Source organism: Narcine bancroftii, chromosome 12, assembly GCF_036971445.1.
Source record: "Narcine bancroftii isolate sNarBan1 chromosome 12, sNarBan1.hap1, whole genome shotgun sequence".
NCBI lineage: Eukaryota > Metazoa > Chordata > Chondrichthyes > Torpediniformes > Narcinidae > Narcine > Narcine bancroftii.
In genome coordinates this window covers 76442686-76451606 of record NC_091480.1, presented here as the reverse complement: position 1 = coordinate 76451606, position 8921 = coordinate 76442686, and the positions used below count along the sequence as shown (strand labels likewise).

Below are 8921 nucleotides of genomic sequence, written 5' to 3'. Positions count from 1 at the left end.
CTGGCTCCTGTATTTCTTTCCTGACGGGAGCCGCTGAAAGATGTTACGTGCAGGGTGGAAGGGGTCCTCAATGACATTTTCCACCCTCTTCAGACCCCTGTCCCGGTGGATCACGTGGTTGCGGGGGAGAGAGACTCCAGTGATCGTCTCTGCCACTCTCATGGTCCTGTGGGTTGACCTCCAATCCAGTTCTCTGTAGTAATTGTACCACACTGTGATGCAGCCGGCTTAAATGGATTGGTAACCAAATATTATCATATTTAAAAAGAATGAGGAAATGATCTAGAAAGCATTGTCCGTAAAGGTAACTGAACTAGGATACAAAGAATTTTTCCAAAGTCAAATACAGTAAACCTCCGATATTATGCTATTCAATTGTTTAATAATCCTAATGGTTTATGATCTGTGTGGTAGTGTCATACATGATGTAAACAGGCCCTTCAGTCCATCTTGTCAATGCAGATCAATTTTTCCACCTGAGCTAGTCCCATTTGCCTCCATTCACCCATATCCCAGTGGTTTTCAAACTGCCCCCAAACTCACATTCCACTTTAAGTAATCCCTATGCCATAAATGCTCTGTGATTAGTAAGGGATTACATAAGTGAGTGGGGAAAAAAAAGGTTGAGAACCATTGCTCTAGACCCAATTGTTACTGAAATATTTGCTTGAGAAAAATTGTCATTGGCCCATTTCCTTTGGAGTTATGAAACCGTGCACATAACGAGTCAATTAGGCACAATTAAAACAGTGATTTTCAAACCTTTTCTTTCCACCTTAAGCACTTTGTTCTAAACTTTTCCTATTCATTTGTCTAAATGTATTTTAAATGTAACAATTGTCCTGGCCTCTACCACTGCTTCTACCTGCTTATTCCTTATACCCTCTAGGATGGTGAAAAACTTACTCCTCAGATGCCTTTAAAATCTATGCCCTCTAGTTTTAGCCTCGAATATCCTGGGAAACATACTGTGACTATTTACCCTCATGGTTTTATAATCCTCCAATAATGTCCTCTTTCACTCTAGGATAGAAGTCTCAGCCTATCAGAATCAGAATTTATTGTGATGTCATGATATTCATTGTTTTACAGCAGTATCACAGAGCAAATACTGTATTGCTATAAATTACATTTCAAAAATAAATAAATAATGGAAGAAACTAGGATAAGGTGAGGCAGTGTGTGTGGTTCATCGTCCATTCAGAAATCAGATGGCAGCGGGGAAGAAGCTGTCCTTGTGCCGCTGGGTGCTCGTCTTCAAGCTCCTGTGCCTTTTTCCTGATGGTAGTAGAGTGAAGAGGGCGGTGGGGGGTCCTGAGGATAGAGGCTGCTTTCTTTAGACACCACCTTTTGTAGATGTCCTTGATGGATTGAAGACTGATGCGTGCAATGAAGCTGGCCGTGTTCGTAGCTCTCTGGAGCTTTTTCCAGCCTCTCCTTACTTCAAGCCTACCAGTCCTGATAGCATGTCCATGAATGTTTTCTGCACCCTTTCCAGTTTAATGGGATCATTCCTGTGGCTGGGTGTCAAGTGTATTCTCACCAAGGTCGTGTGCAGTTGTAACATGTTGTCTCAGCCCTTGCACTCAATATGCAATCTGTTCAATGGGTTTGGTTTCTCTCACCTCATTGAAACTCAACAGGGCCCTAGTTCCAATGCTTTCTTTAAATTCAGTGGGGTTTCATCTCCCATGTTCCCTTTTAGCTTACCATTCATTGGAAAATTAATTTCATACAGAGTAATAGCTCAAAAAATGAATGAAAATGCATTGAGTGTTAATAAGAAAAGCATCCAAATATCCAGAGGAAGTGCCAGTTTGGCACCACAGAAGTCCTTCGGGTGACAATCGGAAAAACACAAATGAAGGAAAGATTGGGTCATGGGATTAAATTTCAAATCCTTCCAGAAATCAGACACTGCCAAGTCCATCATGGGCGGCAGCCTCCCATTCATCAAATACATCCACGTGAGATGCTGCCCCATGAAGGCAGTCAACATGATGAAGGAGGCCCCAGCAACCCTGTTCACAACCTCTTCTCGCTGCCACCTTCAGGTAGAAGGTACAGAGGCCTGAATTCTGGCATTTCAACGTTCAAGAGCAGTGATTTCTTCCAATGTTATCAGGCTGGAGGATCATGTGACCTCCCTAGCAGGAACCTGATCGATCAAGGCCACCCGGGCTGAGCACTCACTTTGTCATTGGCCTTTGCGAAGGGTCACACACATTGCCACTGGCTCAGTCAATCACCTGGGCCGACTCCACTGACCAGCGGGGCGGGGGCGAGGGGGGGGGTGGGTATGAAGCCCAACGCGCAGAGCAGCTGGGTCTCTTTCCCCTGAGGAATGAACCCGAGCTTTTCTCCAGCACACGGGTCAGAGGCGACGCGGCAGAATCGATAACAAGGTAACGGGTGCGGGGCTTTGTGGTGCATCACCTTTTCTCAATTAATGTTAGTGCCGCACCTGCACTGGATGGAGGGGTGGTGGACACTGTTGTTGCATCTTCCCCTGCTTGATATCGAGCGTGGTTTATAGCTGGTGTTTGTTTAGTTGGGTCTGATGTGATTTCTCTCGCAGGCAAATAAATGTTGTTACAATCGCTCTGGGTCCAGGCTCGTTGCTTCTCAGGCCCATCAAACTTGCTCCTCGCACGACAGGCTCTTGAACCACCTGAACCAAATCACAACTCCAGGACCACCAAAGAGGTGACCGCACTCTATTGAAACACTATTGCATAGTGAACATTTATCCATCCTTTTATGTCTATTATTTTTCACACGTTGCGTTAATTTTAATTTATATTGGGGTTGTTTTAAGTCTGTTTCACGTACGTGTGTAGGTGCAACAAGAAAAAAAAATGCCATTGCATCTGTAAACATGATGATAACTTCTCATCTCATCCCAAAATCGAGCAGCGACATATGCTGCAAGCCGTCCTTCTGTCCGTGAACAAATTGAATTGTCTTTCCCAATAATCAATATGTTGGGTGTAGAAGAGGGAGAGGGGACTCAACCTTTATGGCCTGGGTCACATGGGAGGAGACCAGAGAGGAGTCAAGGAGAGGATGTCATCAGGAGGCCGGGCCAGCCTGTACACAGAGCCATAATCACTACACAATACCTTTGTAGTTTTGTTAGAATAGGAAATAACTTTCTGCTCAGCCCGACAAAATCAAGTCCTGGTTAAACCACTGGTCAGAGCAACAGTCGGCTGTCAAAGCGTGTGTGTAAGCAATATCACAGCGCTCGATAATCTGTAAGATGGATGTTAAGTATCATATCTGGCTTATAAGCAGCTGTCCATGTCAAACAGAATGTAAACTGGCAGATAAGAGTGCAGAAAATGTGTTCCGGGGTATTGTGTTTTACTTCTCTCTGAATTTGATACGCTGAATAGATTTCACAGCTCAGAATGCTGTCTTCAGCTGCTGTCCCACATGAATAAAGTTGCATGGGCAAATCAAGAACTGTGTGCGCTGTACCACCAAACACTAACTTTTGCAGTAATGTGGCCTGCAAATGAGATGCAGGGCCTGGTCCACAGGGAACCCGACAAATTTAATGAATTAATTTGATTAATCGATCTCAATTAATTCTGACTTCATGGCGACACGGTTAGAGCATCAGCGACCAGGGCTCGAATCCACCACTGTCTGTAAGTTCTCCCCGCGTCCGCGTGGGTTTTCCTCGGGTGCTCCGATTTCCTCCCAAGTTCCAAAAAAAGACTTACTGGGTCAGGAGGTTAATTGGTCACACACGTATATTTGGGCCCATGGGCCAGAAGGGCCTGTTACCGTGCTGTATCTCTAAAAAAAAATGCTTTAAAGTTTCCTGAACCATGCTTAATCAGGATTGAATAGGGCTGTCCAAATTGTCAAAACTGTGACAGAGAAAGGCATAGGGAAGGTGCCAAGCTTAAAGTTGGTTGTTTGCTGTATTGAGTTAAAAATTAAACTTCAGCCGCAGGTGCCAAATAGCAATTTAGTTACATTTGTAGTAAAACACAGAAGTCTGCAGATGCTCTGATTGTAAGTAAAAATATACAGTAAATGCTGGAGGAACTCAGCCAGTCTTCAGAGTCCATAGGAGGTAAAGATATATTGCTGACGTTTCAAACCTGAGCCCTTCTTCAAGGCATAAGCAAAATGTAGGAAGTCAACTCATTGAGAGAAAAGGGGGGAAGAATGGGAGGGGGAGAAGTCCAGAGTAACAAACCAAAGGTGTTAATTGGATACATAGGAGGAAAAGTGAGATTGGATTTTGGCTCTGAATGAGACAGAAAGGGGGAGAGTAAAAGAGCTACAGGAAAGGAGAAGGGAACAAAGAAGGGAGGAGGGGAAGGTTTAACAGAAAGTGGAGAATTCGATGTTAATGCCATCTGGATGGAAGGTGCCCAGTTTCCAGGTGGTCTCAGTCTGACAGTGCATGAGACCATGGACGGAGATGTCAGCAAGGGAATGGGATGTGGAATTGAAATGGGCGGCCACTCTGAGATCCACAATACTGCGGCAGACAGAGCCAAGGTGCTCAACAAAGTGATTTTCCAGTCTGTGACCAGCCTCACTGATGGAGAGGAGATCACAGCAGGAGCACTGGATGCAGTAGATAACCCCTGCAGATTCACAAGTAAAATGTTGCTTCACTTGGAAGGAGTGTTTGGGGCCTTGAATGGTGGTGAGGGAAAAGGTGTGGGCAGAAGTGTAGCACCTCCAGTGGTCACAATGTAGCTGCAATGAGAAAGATTTTTTGGGGAGGGAGTCATGGAGGAGTGGTCCCTGCAGAAGGCAGAGAGGGGAAGGTGTCTGGTGGTGGAAATGGTGGAGGAGGATATGTTGGACATGGAGGCTGGTGGGGTGGTAGGTGAGGAAAAGGGGAATCCTGTCCTTGTTATGCATGTGTGTGGAGGGGGCCAGGGCAGATATGTGGGTAATGGAGGATAACTTGGCGAGAGTGGAGTTGGAGATGGTGGTAGAGGGAAAGACATCTTATTTGAAGAAGGAGGATATTTTTTAATAATTTGGCATGGAAGACCTCATCCTGGGAACAGATGTGATGGGGACAGAGGAATTGAGAGAAAGGAATGGAATCCATACAGGGGGAAGGGTGTGAAGAGGTGTTGTCGAGGTAGCTGTGTGGGTTGATGGGTTTGCAGAAGATTTCTGTCAAGAGTTGAGATTTTTCCCGAGATGGAGACAGAGAGATTGAGAAAAGGGAGGGTGTTGCTTGAGATGGACCATGTGAATTTGAGGTTGGGGTGGAAGTTGGCAGCAAAGTGGATGAATGAAACTGGAATGAAGCATTCTGCTTTTGAAGTAGGGCTCAGGCTGAAACGTCTAAGAGCTGTCATCTGGCTTTGGCCAGATAGAAGTCAGTGTGACAGACCACCTTTGTCTGAAGGTTTTATGGTAAGGTTGGGATTGAGTGGAGGGCCAGGCATTCCGAGGGCGGTGAGATTGGAATGAGTGAGAGGAGCGGTGGAGTTGATATGGTTGATGACTTAGCAGCAGTAGGTAATATGAATGTCTAGAGCAGGCTGAAGACCAGAGCAAGGTGTCCAGGAAGAGGAAGAAGGTTTAAAGCAAATGATTCAGGGCCCCTAACAGTCCTTCTAAGTGATGCAACACTTCATTCGTCATCTACTTCATCCAGTGCTCCTGTTGTGGTCTCTACTTCGCAGAGACTGGGACATTGCTTCAATGAGCACCTCGGCTCTGTCTGCCACAAAAGTGTGGATCTCCCAGTGGCCACCCATTTCAATTCCCATCCCATTCCCTTGCTGGCATGTCTGTCCATGGTCTCAGGCACTGCCAGACAGAGACCACTCGCAAATTGAAGGGACAACACCTCAACTTCTGTCTGGGCTCCCTCCAACTGGCTAACATTGAATTCTCCGCTTTCTGTTTAAATCACCCGCCCCAATCTTTATACCCCTGTCTCTTTTCCTCTAGTTTTCTCTCTCTCTCTCTCTCTCTCTCTCTCTCTCGCTCTCTCTCTCGCTCTCTCTCGCTCTCTCTCTCTCTCTCTCTCTCTTCCCTTTTCACTCTTATATCCAATTGACATTTGTTGGTCTGGACTCCTCTCCCTTCCATTCTTCCCACTTTCTCTCTGCCTTTATTGGGACACCTGCCTGCTTTTTGCTTAGCCCTTGAAGGTCTCAGGCCCAAAACATTGATAATATATCTTTACCTCCTATGGATGCTTCGAGTCAGGCTGAGTTCCTCCAGCATTTCTATGTGTTTTACGTCTATTTGCACATCGAATGAATGGATGAGAATGTATTGCCATTGTACACAAGTACAATGTAGAGATAAAAGGAAAGTATTATTTGCCTCAGCTTTTGAGTTGTGAAAGACACAGACACAAATTTAATTGAGATGTCATGAGAGAAAAGATACTCAATATAAAAGGAAGATAAAATTAAAAAAACAAATATTAATAGTTGGTTGATAATGTAAAAATGTGATGTCAGTGATCTTTAGAGGTCTTGGAGTAGTTTTATGGTTGAGATGAAACAGGAAGGTTCAAGATCTTGAAAGCTGTTGGGAAGGAAAAAAATTGTCATACACCACCTCTGAAACTTGGTTCTATTTGCCTCATGGAGTGAGCAGGGGGTGGGGGGTGCGGGGTGGGGGTGTCCTGATCACAGGAAATGAAATACTGATCTATTGTGTTCCAATTTCTGAGGCTCTTCACTCATAAAACAGCAGCTCCTCGTTGCCACTGTTCAGCCCTACATCTACAGCAATGCGTTAATGTACAGCCAGGCAATTGTGTGTCCACTAATATGCGTGTCGCAGAGTTGTGTTCAGTCACAAGCTTCAGTGCTGAGTTGTTGCACACATCCTTTTGCAGTCCGTGAAACAAGGGGCTGGTGAGAACGGTTACGGAGGGAGAGAAGAATAGAAAGTATAGAAACTGAAAATGTTGGAACATGTCAACAGAGCTGATAGTTATGGTTGAAGATTGATGTTTATTTGTCACATTATTACCTGGTATGGTGAGAAGGGTTCATATGAGAAAAGCTGGGAGCAGCCTCATTTCAGGAAAGACATTTGAGTTGAATGGCTTCTTTCTGTGCTGTACATTCAACGTGACATGGAGTCTTATGTTTCAATTACTTGTTGCATTGAGATCTGCAATCCGTGAACAGAAATCTCTTCTGAATTTCCCATTCGAGTCACAGCTGGAAACATTTTCTCTGTCTAATCTGCCAAACTCTTTTATTGTCAAAGACAACAATTATGTCACCCTTCAAAGTTGTGTTTTGTAGATAAAATAGCCCTAATCTGTGCAATCTTTTGTAATAGTTATAACCTTTCAGTTCCGCTTTCACGCTTGTGAATCTCCTTGGCACTGTCCACATGGCCTATGGGAGTTTATTTTAAACTGGAGACTAATCTGTGTTCCAAGAGTAGGGAACCAAAGTTTCTGTGCTTGTTTACCAAATCTTCTCTGCTTTTCTGGAATTGTCTGGAAATGAACCCAATGTTTGGCTTTGCTTTTTTTTTAGTGAACATATTAAACTGTAGAGCCTTGTTTAATAATTTGTGAATGCTAATCCTGGTACCCTTTTGCATTTCTGCTGTATCTCAGTAACTGGCTGATGCTGAGGTGAGTGGGCCAGCAGCGATCCACGGTATCCCGCGCATGTGGCCTTTTATTCCCATACTGTGATAGTACAGACCTATCACCAATGTACATAGTTACAGTATCTGGAGTGTAATGACTGTGCTTACAGCGATTGGCTGAGAGCTTAGCCATGCCTACTGTCTGGGCCTTAAAGGGTTGTGTCCCTAGCCAGGTCGGATCATTCCGGACTGGTCGGCCACCTGTGAAGAGCTCCTGTCTTTTGTTAATAAAAGCCTTGGTTTGGATCAACAAGTCTTTGGTTCTTTCGACGAGCTCTACACATACATTACAGAGTAAATCCTGTTGAAAATCACCTGTGTGACTGTGATGTGATGATGCTTGAATATTCTTATTTTACTTTTATGGGCTGCCACTGGAACCTGAAATTAAGATGCCAGAGATTTGAAATAAAAAAAATGATGGAAACACTCAACAGGCCAGGCAGCATCTGTGGGGAGAGAAAGCAGCTTCACTGAAAACAAAAGAGTCAAGGTGTTGGAATCTGGAACAAAAAACAGAAGTTTTGAAGTACTCTGTGGGTTAAACAGCATCTGTAGAGGGAAAACAGCATGAAACAGACTGTGGTTGTCATGGATCAATTACCGGTTTTCTTATTTCAGCGAACTATTAAAAAGATAATTGGTCTGATAATCGGAGTACCATCATTGACCTCCTCTCTCTCATGTTGTTTGCTGGACCTGCAGGGATTTTGAGACCTTATTTTTTAGACATACAGCACGGTAACAGGCTCTTTTGGCCCATTTACACCCAATTAATCTACAATTCTCAATGCTTTTAGCGGGTGGGAGGAAACTGGAGTCCCCCAGGGAAAACCCACACAGAGAAACGGGGAGAACATTACGGACCATGCCACCCCAATGCTCCCTCAGCCCTGTTCATAAAGACAGAGGTTGTTCTCATTCATTTTGATTTTTGCTCTTAACTTGGCTTGTTACAAATAAATTTAGAACAATACAGCACAGTACAGGGCCTTTGGCCAGTGGTGTTGTGCCAACCAGTGTAAACCGGGTCCACAAAAGTTTTCCTTACCTCATACCCATAACCCTCTATTTTTCTTACATCTATGTGGCCATCTAGAGTCTTTTAAATGTCCCTATTGCATCAACCTCCACTACCACCCCCAGCAATGCACTCCAGGCACCCATCACCCACCAAAAACCTACCTCTGACATCTCCCCTAAACTTTCCATCACTCACCTTAAACAGAGGTCCTCTGGTATTGGCTATTGTCACTCCAGGAAAAAGGTGTTGGCAACCCACCCCATCTAAG

General features: G+C 44.5%; 1 long non-coding RNA gene across 1 annotated transcript; it reads left to right on the top strand.

The window, feature by feature from the left end:
* Positions 1-1091: 1091 nt before the first annotated feature.
* Positions 1092-8281, top strand: LOC138747106 (uncharacterized). Its single transcript, XR_011347310.1, has 3 exons — positions 1092-1170; positions 2579-2706; positions 8022-8281. It is a non-coding gene; the product is annotated as an uncharacterized lncRNA (long non-coding RNA).
* Positions 8282-8921: the final 640 nt, after the last annotated feature.